Raw genomic sequence first — 18328 nt, 5'->3', positions numbered from 1 at the left:
GTCTCAGATACAGCTTCCTATAGGCTGGTGACCATGAACTGAAGGTAGGTAGGTTTGCTCTCAATCTACCCAATTTGTCATTGTGGAGAATTAAAATAACCACAGTTAAAAAAAGCAACTTTGCATTCATGAAAGGGGGAATGAGAAGCACATAAATGACTGGTCCATAGCAATGCTCAGACCCTGCTAGTGAAGCACAGAGGAGACTCGCTCCCAACCATGGACCTGGCTCCTTGGTGGCCATGTGGCTGCCCCTGCAGCTCTCCGAGAGCGGCTCCCTATCCCCTACGGTCTCTGGCTCTGCCTCAGGAGGTCCTCCCTGCCAGTCCTCATCCTGCCTCCTTGGATGTGGGCACTGGAGAGCTGGTCCTTCCCGGGGATGCCTGGTTTAACACCCTGAAATGAGTGTGCGTGAGGCCAGAGAAATGAGTACAGTTCAGGACTTCTGCAGTTTATGGCAGACTGGGCTGGAGGTTTCTTTAGAAATACAGTTCTCTCGACCCAAATTGGCTTCCAGTCTATTTTTTTCTGAGCATTTTAATGTACAAATAACCACAGCCACATTTTTTCATGTCTAGACATCCTTTAAGCCAGAATATTTGTGTACTTTTTACTCATTGGCCTTTGTAGCTTGGCCCATCCCCTTAGCTTATGAATTAATGATGGCTACGACAATACCCCTAATCAGCCCTCTGTGGGGCATGGACTCCCATATCTGCAAAAAGCTCTTAATAAAAGGGCTGATAGAGGGTTGGGTTGGGATCTTCGTTTATCTTCCACTAATGTTCCCACTTCACAGCCCCTTTTATAACTATTGCAGCTTGTTGTACAGCCGTGTTCAGCTATATTTTAGCTTTGCAAAAACTCATTCAACTTATGCAGGGCACAGGAAAGAAAATGGGGTATTTCTTTCCCACCCTGCTTGCACACGTGCTAGCTCTAGTTGAAGTCCGTCTCTCTTGTAAGATTTTGGTGAAAGTGACAGAGGGTGTCACATCACCCCAGCATTCTGCTTTATTTCTTCTGTCTCTCCAGTGCTGTCACTCAGAGGGCGTGTGCCTATCTTCCCAGGGAGCAACAGGCAGCCTTGACCAGTGCTGTGCTCCTAAGGCTCACCAGCATCCCAGGGAGGGTCTACACCTTGAGCTCTATTTGCAATCCGTTTGCTCAGATGGCATTTAAAAAAGGAAGACTGGAGACACCTTGTATACTGCTTCAGCCTATTCACTAGCCCTCAGTAAATAAAGCAGGATCACCACTGTTTTCATAAATAAGGACTGAGCTTCTCCTCTGTGAGGCATGGCCCATCCCCAGCCTCAGGAAGCTCACAGCCTGTGCACACACACTGTGTGGGGCTCCGGGAGCTACTCACATAGCCCTGCATTAAAATCTGAGTCAAGTCTGGATTAGAGACTTTGAATACATATTTTAACTTATGGATCATTTTCTTCATCAGGAAAATAAGGATGACTATGTTACTTGGATTGCAGAATTGTAGGTATTAAATTAGATGAGCTATACAAGGCACTTAGGGTGATATTTCATATGTAGTACATGCTTAAAAGCTGATGGTAAAGAAGAGAATGTGCAAAGTCTTACGGAGGCAGAGCAAGAGCTCTGACCTGGGAAAGGAAGGCTTCTCTGAAGATGGGCATCTATGCTCGGTCTTGAAGGAGGAGGTGGAGGGAGGTGCCCAGGAATATGGTCCTCCAAGTGGTAGAGAGGAATTTTGTGTAGCCGTGCATGGGGAACAGGAGCAGGAAGGGAGGTCGGTGGTGCTTGTGGGTGAGAAGCCGTAGTGAGAAGCCCTGTCTGTAGCCATAAAGGGCTGATCTCCACCCTGCTGGCCACACGAGACCACCTGTAATGAGATTTCCTGGGACCAGCATGACAGATGGTGTGTGGGGGTGAAGGTCAGTGTGACAAGTCCGTGGTGAGGGTCTTGGGGAACAGAAGACACAGACTGAAGAGAATCTCAGGTGACCGCTGTGGCAACAAGGGCCCATGGGGGCCAGGAGGGGTGGCTCCAAGGTCCCCAGTTTGGGTGAGTGGTGTAAAGGTTACTGAAGGACAGGTGGGCTGGGAGTCGGTGATGAGTCTAGTCCTGGATGTGTTGGGTTTGGGGTGCCCACGGTGTGTCTACGTGCAAATTTTTCCTCCCATCCCTTCACATTCTCCCCTCACCTAGCTGTTCCAATGGACACAAGCATGCTGGCAAGGATTGTTGGAGGAAGAGAGAGGTGGCAGGCAGGTTTGTTTGACATTGCTGATTGCCCAGGAGGCAGCCTCGACACCCACACTTGTCCCTGGACGCCAAGGACTGCACTGTGATCCCTGGAGTGTGTTGACATCAATGCTTTTGCTCCAAGGAATTGGACCAAAAGAAACATGCATCTACCTTGGGCTAAATTCCTTCCTTGTGCTGAAGAAAACTCCAGATACCCCAGCCACTGGTACTGAGTTTGAGTCATTCTTCTGTGAGACATTGTAAAGAATTTGCAATACTTTCAAGCCAGTAAGAAAGGGCAAAGAAAGCTCTCTGCCTTTTCCCATTGCCCAGCTTTGTGGCCCCCACCCAGAACTCAAGCCATGAGACCAGGGCCTGCAGCTGCTCCTGTTGGGGGGATGATAAAGGAGGGAAGAAAAATTACAGGCTTATGAGAGCCTTCTGTGCCCCCTAATAATTAAGAATCCTTCATTTCCAACCTATTTTATTTCAGTTTTTGCCCTGAACTTGAAACCCAGGTGAGTTGACAGCTGCAGGGGTTGGGTGGGGGGATGTTGCACGCACACCCAGCATCAGATGTCAAGAGTGGTACACTTAAGGGAGGGGCCAGGGACAGAGTTTGGGTCTACCCTCTTTGTATTTATTTATTTTCTATTGCTTTTAAAGTATATTTAAATTTTTGGTAATTATGCAAAGAACAAACATTTAAATTTTTTAAATATTATAAAATACACATAAATAAAAGGGTAAGTGTCTTTCACCAGCCCATCTCATTGCCTTTGTCATTTTGGAATATAACTTCCCAGAATGTAGGCATTTCCAGAATGCTGAAAAATACCTTTTAAATAATACATAAGATACAAATCCAAGCGGAAAAATGTACAAATCATAAGTTTACATCTTTACAACCTGAACACGCCTAGGTAATGAGCCCACAGTTCAAGAAACAGAATATTACCAACACTCTATTTATGTTTAATGTCATTACTGACTTGAGTGGGACTACAGTTGCCATGTTACTATTAATTTCCTAGTTGAACAAACAAGTTTATGATAAATTTTCTGCTCCTTTCCTGAGTTTATTAAATTAATCTGATACTTTTATTATCCCATTTAAAAAAATTAATTAGTTATGCATATCTTTTATTATTTTTTCCCAGTTACTATAGATAGTACAATATACATCTTTGACCTCTCACCATAAAATAAAAATGATGTTTTTACCAATTCTCTGATGTTGCTAGAATTTTAGAATATTTCCATTCCATTTACCCCTGGTTCCTTTTGCTTTATTATTATTATTATTATTATTATTATTCATTTTAATTCTACATATATTTGAAACTGTACAAGACATCAATATTATTTTTTTCTACAGGTGATATTCATTTTAATTGACCTATATATTTTTACTTTCCAGTTATTTTCATTTATTCATGTGATTCTGTATTTCCACCTAGGACATTTCCTTTCCACCTGATAATGCTTTTTAGTATGTATTGTAGTTAAGGCTTGCTAGCCAAATATTTTATTTATCCAAAGGCTTTTAAAAAAATAATCATCAATTTTAGAGGATTCTCATCTTTTTCTTACAATGTTTTAAAAACAACACTCCATTATTTTTTATTTCAATCTTTTGAGAAGTCAGCTCTTATTATAGTTTATTTGAAGGTAATTTTTTAAGCCCTGGTTATTTTTAAGATCTCTCCCTCCCACTCTCTCTTTTCTCTCCTTCAGCAGTTTGACTATAATATGCCTAGAGGTGTACATTTTTGGGTATTTATCCTGCTTGAGGTTTGCTGATTTCTTAAATCTGTGAGTTGTTATCTTTTATCAGTTTTCAACCATGATTTCTTTGAAAATTGCTTCTGCCACATATCTTCACGCCTGTCATTCTGCTGCCCCTTGTTATACTCATTCTAATCGTATGGAGTGCGTCCTGCATGTCCTGATCTCTGGGTGCATTCTCCATTTATTTTTCTGTGTACTTTCCTTTCATTTCCCTTATAGTTCACTAACTTTGCATTTGGCTATATTCAATATAACTTTAAATGTACTGATTGAATAACCGATACTTAATTGATTACTACTCAAATATTGCATTTTTCACTTACTGACTGGTTCCAATTATACATGTCAAAATCCCCATCTGTCATCTATATTGTTGCTCTTTTCTACTATTTATAAAAATCTTAATCATAGTTTTAAGTTTTTGCTGCTAACTCTAACACCAGATCCATTGGTCTGTCTGCTTTTTCTCTTAATGAGTTGGCATTTTGTTTTCTACTTTGCCTGTCTAGTGATTTTTGTTTCATTGTGTACCACATATTGTGTATAGAAGAGCTTTAAAGATTCTAGGAGATGTTTTATTCCTCTACTTACACTTCATTTGCCTCTTTTAGGTAGAAGGGGAGGAAAGATTATCTCTTCAATGAAATAAGTTGAATTTTGCTGGATTGTCATTTTAATAAGACTTGGTTCACAAAGGACTAGAGCAGAGAGGCCTACATTCAGAGGTGGCAGAAATCTGTGCAGGGATTTTTTTCTGAGCTCATTCCCAAAGGCTGGGATGCTGTGGGCAGGGTGAGTCTATGTGAAGTCTGCCACAAGGCAGTTGCTATGGGTTTGAGGATAGAAGGAAGGTACTGGAGTTCAACAGTGCTGAGAGATAGTAGAGTTTAGCCAGAGTAGGGATAACTCATATGCCCAGGAATCTGGCAGAAACACAGGAGAGGCCACAGCTTTGGAGGCAGGACCACTCTGTAGAGTCAAGGCTAACAGTAATTAAACATTTAAAAATAATTTTGGATTTGGAGTTCGAGTTCTGCCAGTTAGGGGGCTTGCTTTTCTATAGATTCCTATCACAACAACACATAATACCAAGATGGTGTTTAAGGCAGTTCACCTATAATTGAGTTAGTTATTAGAACAAAAATTTACTCTTCAGAAGAACATAACAGAATCCTGAATTTTATGATGCATGATCACAGTACCCATGTATAATAAAATATTACTAGAGAAACAAAGAAACAGGAAAATTCTGTTCACTGGCAAAAAATAAAGTCAATGAGTAAAAGCTTACACTGGGATAGCTCATGTGTTGGGCATAGTAGACAAAAAGTTCAAAGCAGTTATTGTAAGTATGTTAAGGGACTTTTTAAAAATTAATTTTAATGAGTGAACAGATAGGTACTGTCAACAAATAAGTGGAAATTACAAACAAGAATCAGAAAGAAATTCAGGAGTAAAAACATAGTGACCTAAATGAAAAAAAATTCACCAAAAGGGCTAACTGACAGATTGGACATTGAAGAAAAAATAATTAATCCCTGAATTAGAAGACAGTTCAATAAAAATTATTCCATGTGGAGAACAGAGAGGAAAAATAAATGGAAAAAAAACACAGTGCCATTGATGGGAGTCTCTGAAAAAGTAGGTAATGATGGCATAGCTGCAAAGATCTTCTGATGAAACAATATGCCACTTAGAGGGACTTGCTTTTCTATAGATTCATATCACAGCAACACATAAAACCAAGACTAATGTACCATAAGTTTGAAGAAAAACGTAAATGTACAAATCGAAGAAAACCAAAAATTCCTCAGGATAAATACAAAGAAAACCACACCTGGGCAAATCCTAGTCAACTCCTAAAAATCAAAGATGATCAAATCTTGAAAACAGTTGGAGCAAATAGACCTGCCGCATACAGGGCAACATTTTACAGAATTGAAAGGAGAAACAGAAATCATATCAACCCAGAATTTTATATCCAAATCCCTCAAATATAGCTGCAAAGATAAAGGGAATTTCTGATAATGCAAATTGTGAGGATTTGTTGCCAGCAGACTAAACTGAAAGAAATACTAAAGGATGTTCTTCAGGCTGAAAGGAAATCATACCAGGTAAAAATTGGGACCTGCAGAAAGGAATGAAAAGCACTAGATATGCTAAATATAAAACTACTTTCTTTTATTATCTGTGGCAAGATGGCAGATTTTGACCTGACCCACATTTGTGTTCAATAGTTATGGACTAACCATTGCAGTTAGAGAGCAGAAATTGTTGGACTGAATACAAAGGCGACAGTCATCTTCTACCATGGAGAGGGCATGGATTTTAATAGGCAGAAAGCAAAAGGAAGGAAATTGCCCACTCACCCTGTCTGGCTTGCCCTCGCTCATCAGCTCAGCCTTCAAAGTCGGTGGGTGTCCAGCACTGCCCTTGAGAGTTCCAGAGCCTCTGACTCCAGCTTAGGAATCCCACAAGACTCAGAGCCCACGAACGTCTTGAAGGGGAGATGCATAGTGATTTTGAGGCAGGCCCTCTTCTGGTGGTGGGTCTTTCTTTCCTGGGTACAGCAAGTCTTCAGGGGACTTCATTCTGGCTTTAGAAGATTTAGGCCATGCTTTGAGTTGCTTCCTTAGTCTCCTTCCCTGACTTCAGAAAATGTCCAGTTGTGTGTTTAAGGTATTTCACATACCCAACTTGTGCTTCAGCCTCGCACAGCTAATGAAAACTCTTGTAGTTATTCATTCCTCCAGCAGCGAGGCCAAGGCCTTGCACTGATCCAAGCCCAGAATCCAAAGCCCACTGGGGAAACAGCTTGTGACTGTCAGCTCACTTGGCAGGCTTCTTTTCTGTCTGGAATATTGATACCTTTAAAAATATGATATTTGTAATTTTTCCTGTTCTTTTTTCTGGTTTTCCTACTTATTTCATTTACTGCAGAAGAAGTATTTTCTTGTCTTGATCAGGTGGTTGAGAAGGCCAGAGTATGGGGTGCTTTTATCAAACGACCGATTTGGAGTGCACACATTATCAAGGGTTGAGGGAGCTGCCTAGGCGTGGGTGAGCACATGGGCTAAGGACCTTCACTACAAGCACAGGGCAAGGTAGACATATATCAGCTCCATGCCACAGAATCCACACTAAGCAAGTGTAGGTTGGTAAGAAAGATCCTAATTTCTAAAGTTCATGTTGCATCCACAATGCCATGCTGCCTGCCTCTTGGGAGAGTTCCTGGAAGAGATTTAAGTGTTGGAGAGAAAGGTTTGTGGTTGGTGAGGCACACAGCCATGCGTGAGTAAGAAGACTCACGGGGCAGCTCTGCCGTCTGCTAACGTGTAGTTTGGGAAAAGGTATGCAAGCTTGAGCATCCTCGATTTTCCCAACTGTGAAATGGGGAAAACAGAATTATATATCTCTCGGGGATGTCATGAGGATTGAAGATAGTTTGGAGAAGGTATTTGCCAATGCAGCCCTGGATGAATGGATGTCCTGTTCACGTTTGAAGCACAGACACTGCTGTTACTTAGGCTAATAACCACAGAAGACTCGGACCAGGAAAATGACAGTACCAGAGATTTCCTCTTAGATCAAAACAGCATTTGGAGGCTGGGTCTTGCAGATTTAAAAATCGTCAAGAAAACAGTTAGGGGCTGATACCCCCAGGATGGACCAGAGACAGTGCTCAGAGAACGTGGGCCATTGGGCGAATTGAGAAGTCAAGTTCATTCCAGGACAGGGTTTAACCTCCTGGGGCATCTGCCACTTGGCCATTTTCCTGCACAGCATTTTCTTAGTCTCACCTGAGGAGAAGAAGAAAAGGCCCAGGAGCCCTTCCCCTGGGTGAGCCTCAGCAACTCCAGCCTGGATTGGAGTTGCTGAAATGAGTCCTTCTCCTGGTGATTCATCTGCCCAGTTATTTTGTCCCTGAAATAAAGTGTCCAATTTCTCCTGCAGTTTTTAGGAAGCTGTTTTCAGCTGAGTCTCCAGCTGGATTTATTTTTTAAGAGATTATTCTGCGGGTCATGGCTGGAATGTGCTTTAAGGCATCCTGGGCAATTTTCTCTCTAGCCAACACTTAGGCACTCTCCTCTGCCTGAGGAGGCCGGGCTGCATGAGGAGGCAAAGGGGGGGCTCCTGGGGGAGGCTGGGCAGGTCTCATTCAGCCAGGCCAGTGCTGCCTGACGTTTCTGTGTCCAGGCTTTGGCTCAGAGACTGACCTGGGAAGTTCATGGGGCTGCAGCCAAAGCACCTGCATGCCTTGCTGTCATCACCGAAGTCAGGAAGGCAGAGGCTGGGTGGCCACACGTGCCTCTCCTGCACCATGTTCCTGTCCCTCTCCTCATCTGCCCCTCAGCATGCCTGAGTGAGGCTGCACCTCCCCTCAGGGGCTGCTCGGGCCTCTGGGATCTGGGGTGGCAGCAGAGGATAGATACTGCTGCTCTGAACTGAACACCAGCTGTTCAATATGTGAATATCACCCTGCCTGGGCTGCCCTTATACTAAGACGTGGTGAGCGGGAAGAGGTAGTCAGGGCTGGAGGCAGTTGAAGTAGAGGATGGAGTGCCTGGGGCTCTTTCTAGGCCAGGCTCAGCCAGGTAAGGGCCAGACAGTATTTCAGACTTTGCGGGCCATGTGTTCTCTCTCACAACTACGAAATGCAGCTGTTGTGGGAATATCAGCCATCGGTAGTTTATAAGAGCACCTGAGTGCCTGCTGTACCAAAACAGGCAGCAGGCTGGACTTGGTCCAAGGCTGTAGCATGGGCTACCCTGCCCTGGGCCCAGGCCAGACCCTTGCTGGAGCATGGTGCAGATTCCCAGGAGGTCATCTCTCCATGCTCCTAGTGGGGACACGGCAGCCCAGGCCTAGGCCACACACCACCCTAGAGAAGGACATGCTGCTCACAGCAGATGAGGCCCTGCTTTCCTGCATCCTAGCTTGTGACTCCCACATCCCTGGAATGGAAGAGTCTTGGAGACCCTGCTCTGGTCACCTCCCCAGAGCGCACGGCCCTGAGGTAGGAGGGCCCATGGCGAGAAGTTCTCACCAGCTGGCTCTATCTGCTCTCCTCCGCTGAATATCTGCCCTGCTCACAGCCAGAGGCTGGTTTCCTTAATGTTGTTCCTTGCCTAATTGTTTGGCTACAACATGCATTGAGTACTCACCTGTCTTGTGCTGCACACTGGGCTGAGCCCTGGGGGTGCAGTCATGAGCCAAGAGCAGAGAAACAGCAGGGAGGTAAGGACATCAGTGAGAACATCACAGAAGGCAGCCGGGGCCCCACAGGCAGGCCCATGGTGGACTCTGAAGCCCCCTCCTACTGAACCCCGAGCCACCCTGGCTTCTGCTTCATCTAGGGAAGAATGAGGTGTCAGCAGGTGGATCAGTGGGCAGCCAGGGCTCCCTTGGGCATGCCACCTGCTTGGTCCTTGACCCTATGGCCATAGCAAGCCTTGTCTCATGGGGATTTTCCATGCCTGATTGTTTTCACACGTGTCCTCTTGAGGCCTGACCCAGCTGCATCACTTACCCATGACATGACCTTGCAAATTCCATCCAACTCTCTGTGCCTTGGCCTCCTCCTCTGTATCCAGCGTGATAACTCCTGCTTTGTAGGTTGCTCCGAAGATTAAGTGAAATGATGCTGTGGCAGGCTTACTGCTCTTCTAGCTCAGCGCCCGCCTTGTCAGGTAGGCACAGCAGGTTCACCTTCTCCTTGCTGCGGAAGAGTGATTTGAGCCTCAAGAATAGAATGACTTGCCCAAGTGAATGAAGAGCTGAGATCCCACCCAAAGGTGTTCTGCCAGTGGAGATAAATCAAGTATGTTACATCCATGGAATAACACACTTTTCAGCTATTAAAAGGAAATATGTCAACACTCTGTAGGCACCAATAAGGAAGGATCTCTGAGTGCTGTGATAGCGGAGCATCTAGGTACCCGTGCCAGTGCTCCAAGCAAATACCCTGTGTAGTCAGGAACTGGGGGGTCTCAGGCCAGGCCTCCCCAGTGGTCTGGCTGCTTCAGGAACTGCTCCTGGCACAGAGGATAGGAGGGGGTTAGCAGGGGGCAGCCAGCTCTGCTGCAAAGGAGAGGAACAGTCTTAGGGACAACCAATTAAACCTAATTCAATCGATGGAAATATTTGATTACACCAGTGTAATTTATTATGCAGAGTTGCCCTTTCTGACGAATGGAAGCTGTTTTGATAAGTGGGATTGTAACAGAAGGGGTTTCAACAGGCAAACAAACCCAGCTGGGAGCCTGCCTGCAGCACGTCAACAGGATGAGGGGCAGGCCCAGGACCTGGGGAGAATGCCCCGAGGAAGTCGGATCTCTGCCCTTGAGACCAGGCCGCTGACCTTGAGCACGTCGGTCCCCACCTCCACACCGTCCCACCCAGTGAACAGCAGCAGCGATGCTTACACTTGCCGAGTATTTGAACATTGCAGGAAAACACTTCCATAATCTTTTCAGTCTTCATTAAGCACAGTCTGGAAAACCCTTAATAGTAACAAATCTTTCTGTTGGGCCAGTATTTTTATATTTTTAAATATTTTTCATGTCTATGCTCCTGATGGTTCCTTACAACATACCTGTGAAGTCAGTGAAGATGGGTATTCTTGTCCTTGTTGGACAGGTGAGAGCAGGAAGCATAGAAGGGTTGAGTGTCTGCCAAGCCACCCAGCCAGTTACCCACTAAGTTACCTGGCCAGTCACCCACTAAGTCAGCCATCCAGGCCACTCAGCCAAGTCACCCTGCCAAGTCACCTACTAAGTCACCCAGCTAAGCCACTCAGCTAAGATACCCATTAAGCCACCCAGATAAGTTATCCACTAAGTCGCCCACTAAGCAACTCAGATAATCCACCCAGCCAGTCACCCAGCTAAGCCACTCAGCTGAGTTACCCATTAAGCCACCCAGCTGAACCCCCCAACCAAGTATTTCACTGTCAACCCCTAAGCCACACAGCTAAGGCCCCCAGCTTTCACTCAGCTGTCACCCGATTGTGGAGCTGGCACTTGAGCCCAGCTCTTCCACCCCAGTTCAGTACTCCCCCTGGACAAGTTCATATCACCGTCCTGGAAAAAAAAAGGACCCCACTCCACCAAGTCCTCTATTGAGTAGTGTCTAAAGGTCAGGAGGAGGTGCTATTTCTTTCCAGAACAAACAAATCATAGTAGGAGGAATATGGGTCTCAAATCCAGGAAACCCGGAGTCTAGTTTCCGGCCTGCTCCTGTTACTGTGCGGCCCAACCCTTTGAATCCTTGGGTGTTATACATTTCTTAATTTCCCCCCACAAACGACCGTGAATAGGTGGTGTGAAGCCCAGTTGCAAAGTAGTTTGCTCCAAGCCCCGACCCCGCATGTGTGAAAGCTGACACATGTCACGTCACCTCTCTGCGGCTGTCCTCATCTACACCAAGACCAGTGGGCTTAGGAGTTCTGGGAGGACCTCAGGGCTCTAACTGCCAAGCCTCAGAGCATCTTGTTCCCCACTGGAAGCTGAGGGAAGTAACCCCCATGGGCAGGCAGCCTCCTGCTGCAGGTTGGAAGGATGCCGGTGAGGGAGTAAGGGATGCAGGGATGATGACGTGGCGACCAGCTTGGGGGGAACCTCAGATGACATACCTCACACACCTGTTCAGTCCTTTGAGGAGGGGCAGGGTGGTCTGCCTCCTGGGCTCTGTCTGCTTTGGGCCTCATCCGCTGATCAGAGAAGAAACCTTCCTGAGTTGCTTGACTCCTGCTGTCAGAAAGATCATCATGTGAAACCCTTGTCTTACTGAGGGGAAACTGAGGCCCAGAAAAGTTAACTAACTTGCTCAAGGCCACACAGTAGGTTAACAGGAAACCAACAGAACCGACTCCAGATGTAGGTGTTGTGACAAAGATTATTGCTCACCTTCCAGTACCTTCTCTGGCCCTTCCCTTCTGGCAGTTAAATTGCCAGTGGAAGGAGCAAAGCTGTAACAATATTGGGACAACTCCATTCAAGTGAGGGTTTTGGACATGGGGTTTTGGAGGCTTCACACTAACACTGTCCAAGGCTAACAACCCCAGCATAAGTCTTGCAGCTCTCAGAGCTCCCACGGCACCCGCAAGTGCTGTCTCCTCCTAGCACCCACAAACTGCGCCTAAGCCCGCACAGCCTGTGGCAGAGGCCAGCCGCTACTCCCTCCGGGACAAGGAAGAGCCTGGGCTGAGGCAGCTGCAAGCACAGGGCAGAGAGAAGAGTGAGCAGGTCTCAGAGATGGAGCAGCGTTCCGCTGGCCGTAACCTGGAAGGAGGGGTCCAACTGACAAGTTTGGGAAGCAGTCGCAAGCCATTGACTTAATTGTTTTCCTGTATCTCCATGTGTTGATACTTATTACTTGGCTTGTTATCTGATGGTTATTTGATCTATGTTTTGTAATTACTTCCCTTCTATCTTTCCCTCAGATGGTCATTCTTTTTTATTTGCTTTGAAACACGGACCTACATTTTCACAGGTGCAGGACTCAATTATGCTGCCAACTTTCCCGTGGTGTTCAGTGAAATGGCTGTCATGGTCTGGATGCCTTGTCCCCTGCGCCACCCTGGTCAGGGAGCCCTCCCAGCCCTGAGCTTTCCCCACTCCTTGTCAGCTTGGACCCCGGGCTCTTCGGACGCACGTCATAGTCGGAGGCACGTCATAGTCGGACGCACGTCATAGGCGGAATCACGTCATAGTCGGAGGCACGTCATAGTCGGAGGCAGCCACCAATCCGCGGAAGCCAAGGGGTACGTTGGCATGACGACGGGGTGGGGCCGAGCCTAGGCGTTAGAGTGAGTGGCCCTTTGACACCAGTGCTTCAGAGTGGACTCTAAGCGCGGTGCTGTACCTTGGAGGTCTCGTCCGTCTTTTCCTTCCCCGACTCCCTGCTAGACTCTTTGGTGGACAGAAAGCTCCGGGTAGCCGACTCCACATCTCCGGCTACCGACAGAGCGTCCACATCCCCGCCTAGCGACAGAGAGCGTAGAAAAGGACTGCGCCCAGCTGATCCACCGGCTCCTGCTTCGTTTCTGCTGAGCTAGACCCAGCGAGCCTAGAGAGTTGGGCTGAATAACTAGTATTTTCATTTAATTGGATTTGAAGAAAGAACATATATATACGGGAACAACCACAATCTTTATAAAGGTACCGTTCCTGCAAAAATATTAGTCTCCAAAGCAAAGGTTGTATTTGTATTGTTGGTTAAAAGTTGTATTTTTAAAGAAGCCTAAGTTCTAGTGGGAGGGGAGCTGTTCCTGCTTCCACTTTTGTCCTAAAGTCAATATAGCAGTGAGACTGATCTTTAAAAGTTATGAATCAGGTAATGTTGCTTCTCTGCATAAGAATCTACTGATTTTAGAATAAAAAAAATCAAATTCCTTAATGTGACCAGAGGCCCCATGGGCTCTTGTTCCTGACTATCTCTGACTTCACTTCCCATCAATCACTCTCACATACTAAGCCCTAGCTACCGCCAGCTGGGCATTTCTGTTTCACAAACAGGGAAAGATTCCACTGTGCTGTCTTTGCTCTGCTGCCTGTGTCCCACGATAACAGATCACCATCCTTCAGGTCTCAGCTCAGATGTCACCTCCATGCCTCGTCTCTACATCTTCACCTCCAACACAAAAATACCGTCGCATCACCCTTTATTATTATTTCATAGTACTAAACAATCCTGAACTTTACTCTGTTCACTGTTTACTGCCGTTTTTCTTGTCTGAGAGGAAGCATGGCAAAGTCATTAAGAGAAAGAGCTCTACAGCCTGACTCTCATGGTTTGAAATTCCAGCTCTGCCCTCTGCTAGCTCTGTGACCTTAGGCAGGTTCTTTTCCTTTTCTGTGCCTCAGTTTCCTCATGTACAGAATGAAGATAATTCTAGTCTCTACCATATAATGCTGTAAGATTTAAATGAATACTTGAAAGTGTTTAAAACTGTCTCAGCCAACAATACTTGCTAAATGTTAGCTGTTATTATTATTAATATTATTTTTTATTATTGTCTATCTTCCTGTATTAGAACATAAGTTCCAGGAAAACAGGAACCTTGTGTCTTGTTCACGTGTGTACCCTCCGCAGATAGAACAGTGCGTGGCACATAATAGGTGCTGAGTAAGTATTTGTTGAATGAATGACTGATTGTTGAACTATGAAGTGGACAAATGAAGTAATAATGACAAGGTGCTGACACCATTACAGAAAATACCCTTGGTTTTTGTTCTAGTGGCCTTCATCATGTCTGAATTAATGACCCTGATTCATTTAATATCTAGCCCACCACCTAATCTTTTGATAACCAACCATGATTAAATAACCACTCCTGTAATTTCATTAATAGCAACATCTAATCAGTTTGTGAAATTTAAAGCTTTGATTTAATGGTCTAAAAGTATTAATAAGAAATAAGAAAATTAAAGTGTTAATAAGCATTAAGTAAAAAGTTTATGTAACTGATTTTAAAGTACAAATAAGAAAACTACAAAGCTTTTGGCTTAAATGTTTTGAAAGTATTAGAAAAAGGAACTAAAATAAAGTTTACTAAAAACTTAAAATTCATCCTATCAGCTGCCTTTGCTCGCAAAAATCTTATATAACCTCCCAAGAATTCTCATTTTAAACCCATCAATACAAAAATCTATTTGAGCCCTTACTTCTCCTGCTAATCCTCTTATACTCTTAATTTTTTATTGCCACTCTGCAATAAATAATATGACTTCCCACATTCCCCGTTGCTCAAGTCCACACCCCTCTTCCACCCATGTTCCCTCCTGACCCTCTTTCCCAGGAGCTGGTGATGCCCTGACTTCTCTGGGGAAAGAGGCTCTTAAACAAGGCCTGCTTATCTCCCCCCAGGCAGATCTACCAGCTGCCCTTGACTCTGCCTGTACCCTCAGTTTCCCACGTGTGGTGACCCCAAACCCTCTCCGTTGTTCTCTGGATCCCAAGTCCTCCAGCTTTCCCAGCACCTGGCGCCCTGCTGTATTTCCTGTCTTTAATTATCTGTGAATCCATCCCCTTCAGGTCATTCTCACCAGCTTTTGGATCTGGTGTAGTATATCTTAGCCTAAAAAAACGCTCCTTCAAAAGAAAAGGAAGAAAAAAAAATTTAGCCTAAACATGCCTACAATGTAAGCTTCACAAAAGAGAATGAATAAATCATTAGGCAACTGAAAAAAAAATGCTCCTTCATTTTAATATGACAACATTACTATTTTAATCAATGTATAAAGGATGTTTTATATAATAGCTGTGATTGCAAAACTGATTATTCTTATGGCAGGATGTAGGAATTCCAGCTTCAGTGCAGTTGAATTAAACATCCAAAAGAAAAAAAAACTGTAAACATTTAAAAAGGAAATTTAAGAGACTTTTTGTACAACCTAGGGTTTGTAAAGACCTTTCGATCAAGGCAGGACACCTAAGAGCTACAAGAGAAATAACTTAAAATTTTTATCTATATAAAAATTTAATTTTATGGCAGAAGATGCCCCAAATTAAGTCAAAAGATAAATATTCAATTAGCAGGTAAATTCTGTTATGCCTATAACATGTAAAACTTTATTACTGCTAGTACTATTATTAATAGTAGTACACATACCAAATACAGCCCAGTGAAAAAATAGGCAAAGAATATAAAGAAGCCATCCAGAAACAGCAATTCCAAATAGACAACAAACATAAAAGATACTCAACTTCCCTATTATGAAAATGAAAGTAAACTAAGAATGAATTTACCACATTAGAGCATCAAACTGGCAATAATTCTTTTAATTAATAATATTATTGAATGGGATTGGGAGAAAAGGGGATAGAGTCAGACAGTGGAGAGGCATTGGCTCCCCATTGCCCCTTACAGTAAAAGTCAAAGGACTCATACTAACCTACAAGACTCTCCCCTATCTAGTTGACCTCCTGTGTTGCTTGTGCCTCTCTTGGTGTTGTCTGAACATAGCCCCTGTCTTAGTGCCTTTGCACAGCCAAGAATACTCTTACCTGTCTTGCTCAAGTCTTTGTTCAAATCAGGTCTACCAACCGTGACAGCCTGTTTAACGTTTCAGCCATCTTCTACCTTGGTCCCCACCCTCCTGCATTCCTTATCTCCCTTAACCTGTTCTACTTTTCTTTTCTGTGTAGCACATATCATCCATGATCCTGTATAGCATGATCCTTATTCAACCCTATATAAATTTGTTTTATTATTTCTTTCTCTGTCCCATACAGCATATAAATTCTACAAATGCAAGAATCTTTGTTTTGCCCAGTGATGTAAGCCAAGCATCTGAGACAGAGCCTGGCACCAATAGGTACCCACAACGATTTTCAAATGAGTGAATGACTGAATGAATGAATGAGTTTTAACAGGAAAAAGTCACATTTTTATGTAAAAAGTTACTGTCTTAATCTCTTTTATATTTTAAAGGGAAAAAATAATTAACATTCTGCTAGTCCGAAATTCAGATTTGCAGTGAAGATATGCTAAGACATAGAAAGATGATTTCTTTTCAGGAAAGAATCTCTAAATGAAAATCATGTGATTATTAGGCTCTATACATACCATCAAAATTCTAATTCAGTCAGCCCCACCCTGAATCCAGTCACAACTCTCATTTAATCCACTTCCCTCCTCTTCTAATTGAATCACTTTCTCCAATGCTAGTAAACCCTTTCATTACAAAGTTACCAGCCCACAAAATGTGACAATTTTGCTTGAGGCTTTTAGTAAGAAAATGGAGGAAAAAACTCAATGCTCACAAGTTAGAAATTACATTTAAAGTAGTATAAATGATAGCATCTGTTCTATTTTTAACCTAAAAATGATTAATTTTCTAATATAAAAAGCTGGTGCTTTAATCTGTTTTGATAAGTGAAAAGGATAGAAAAAGAAAGTAGCTTGCCTTCTCCCAACAAATCCTGATTTTAATTGAAGATACTTTGGGACCCAGAGAGGAGATTTCCTGGGAACACCCTCAAAATGAAATTTGCTGATGGTCCAGGCTACATTACTAGATAATATTATAATTTAACCACCTCTTATCCGATCCAAGCACATAGCTACCTATCACTTTCTGGCCACTCCATTATTACTAAGACAATTAAAAGCAAGCATATTAAAAAAAAACAGTTAAAATGAGAGAACTAAAATATAGAAAATAAAGGGATAGAAAAGGACGTACCAGGCAAATATTAAAAAACAACAAAAAACTGTGTAGCAAATTAATTATCAAAAGTATTCTTTGAGTAGCATTAACAAGGACATTTGTGGGGCATCTTTTACATTCCAAAGAAATGGAAAATATTAAGTCATGAACATGTATGTAACTAATTGCATGGTCTGGAAATGTTGAGACAATAATAAAGAATTAAAAGATAAAACTGACAAATCTGTAATGATGGAAATTTTTTTAATGGCAATCTCTGCCAGATTAAACAAATTAGCAACATTGATGCATTGTGTGCACAGATACATATGCTTACTGTATTTATATTTGCATATATATTTATATGTCTCATTTATATATGTATATAAAATCCTTCAACTAAAACAAAAGAAATATATATTCTTTTCAAAAAATGTTGGACATTCATACAATTAACTGTAAAGCCCCCAAATAAATTCAATTAATGTCTATGTACTCATTTCTAAATGATATGTAGTCTTTCTAATTTTTGAACTTTATATAAATGTGAAAAATGTTTATATAAATGAATCATGTAAAATGTTCAAAATGTTTATGGAAATGAATTGTATGCTTTTATGTTTTGCTTTCATATAGCTGTTGTATACTTTATAGAATTTAATTGGGTAAAAGTACACAGTATACTGGGCTGTTTATACTCTGCACCCTGATTCCCAACCCCAAGCTACCCCCATGAGGACATCTGGGCCCAACAGCTTGGGAGGAAGAATGATTATTTATTAATTTAAAAAATTATTTCCAGTTTATTCCATAGTTGTTACTTTTTTCAATGATGTCAATTAAAATATTTTAAAATTATTTAGCTTCCTTTTAATATCATGTATTTACCTAAAGTATTATGTTACTGTACCTTTTTTCTTACTCCTACTTTTTCACTTATTCCTACCACATATGCTCTTTTTCCCTCTTGACTAGCTTTGCTTTTGCAGGCGTCTACCTTTTTGGATGTACTTACCATTCAGCTTTTACAAATACTAACCAATTCATTAATTTCTAATATTAATGTCACTTAGTCCTTCCACCAGGTTTTCTTAGATTTATAATATTTGTTCTTTCTAATTCTATAGTAAAGTGCTCAATTAAAAAAATACACAAG

The 18328-nt window shown here is 42.9% G+C and overlaps 2 long non-coding RNA genes across 5 annotated transcripts; one reads left to right on the top strand and one right to left on the bottom strand.

Moving 5' to 3' along the window:
* Window positions 1-9939: 9939 nt before the first annotated feature.
* Window positions 9940-12657, bottom strand: LOC140850001 (uncharacterized). Of its 4 annotated transcripts, none has more exons than XR_012132607.1 (3): window positions 11926-12657; window positions 11652-11769; window positions 9940-10521 (listed from the first exon to the last, which is right to left on the bottom strand). It is a non-coding gene; the product is annotated as an uncharacterized lncRNA (long non-coding RNA). The 4 variants fall into 4 exon arrangements; XR_012132606.1 differs by having other exon boundaries at window positions 9942-10521; window positions 11652-11766; window positions 11926-12652; XR_012132604.1 differs by having other exon boundaries at window positions 9946-10521; window positions 11652-11766; window positions 12498-12636.
* A 433-nt stretch (window positions 12658-13090) lies between these two features.
* On the top strand, window positions 13091-18024 carry LOC140850002 (uncharacterized). The gene is made up of 3 exons (XR_012132608.1): window positions 13091-13179; window positions 14055-14146; window positions 16256-18024. It is a non-coding gene; the product is annotated as an uncharacterized lncRNA (long non-coding RNA).
* Window positions 18025-18328: the final 304 nt, after the last annotated feature.

Source organism: Manis javanica, chromosome 6 (genome assembly GCF_040802235.1).
Source record: "Manis javanica isolate MJ-LG chromosome 6, MJ_LKY, whole genome shotgun sequence".
Lineage (NCBI taxonomy): Eukaryota > Metazoa > Chordata > Mammalia > Pholidota > Manidae > Manis > Manis javanica.
The sequence above is the reverse complement of the archived record's forward strand: the minus strand, read 5'-3'. Positions and strand labels throughout refer to the sequence as shown.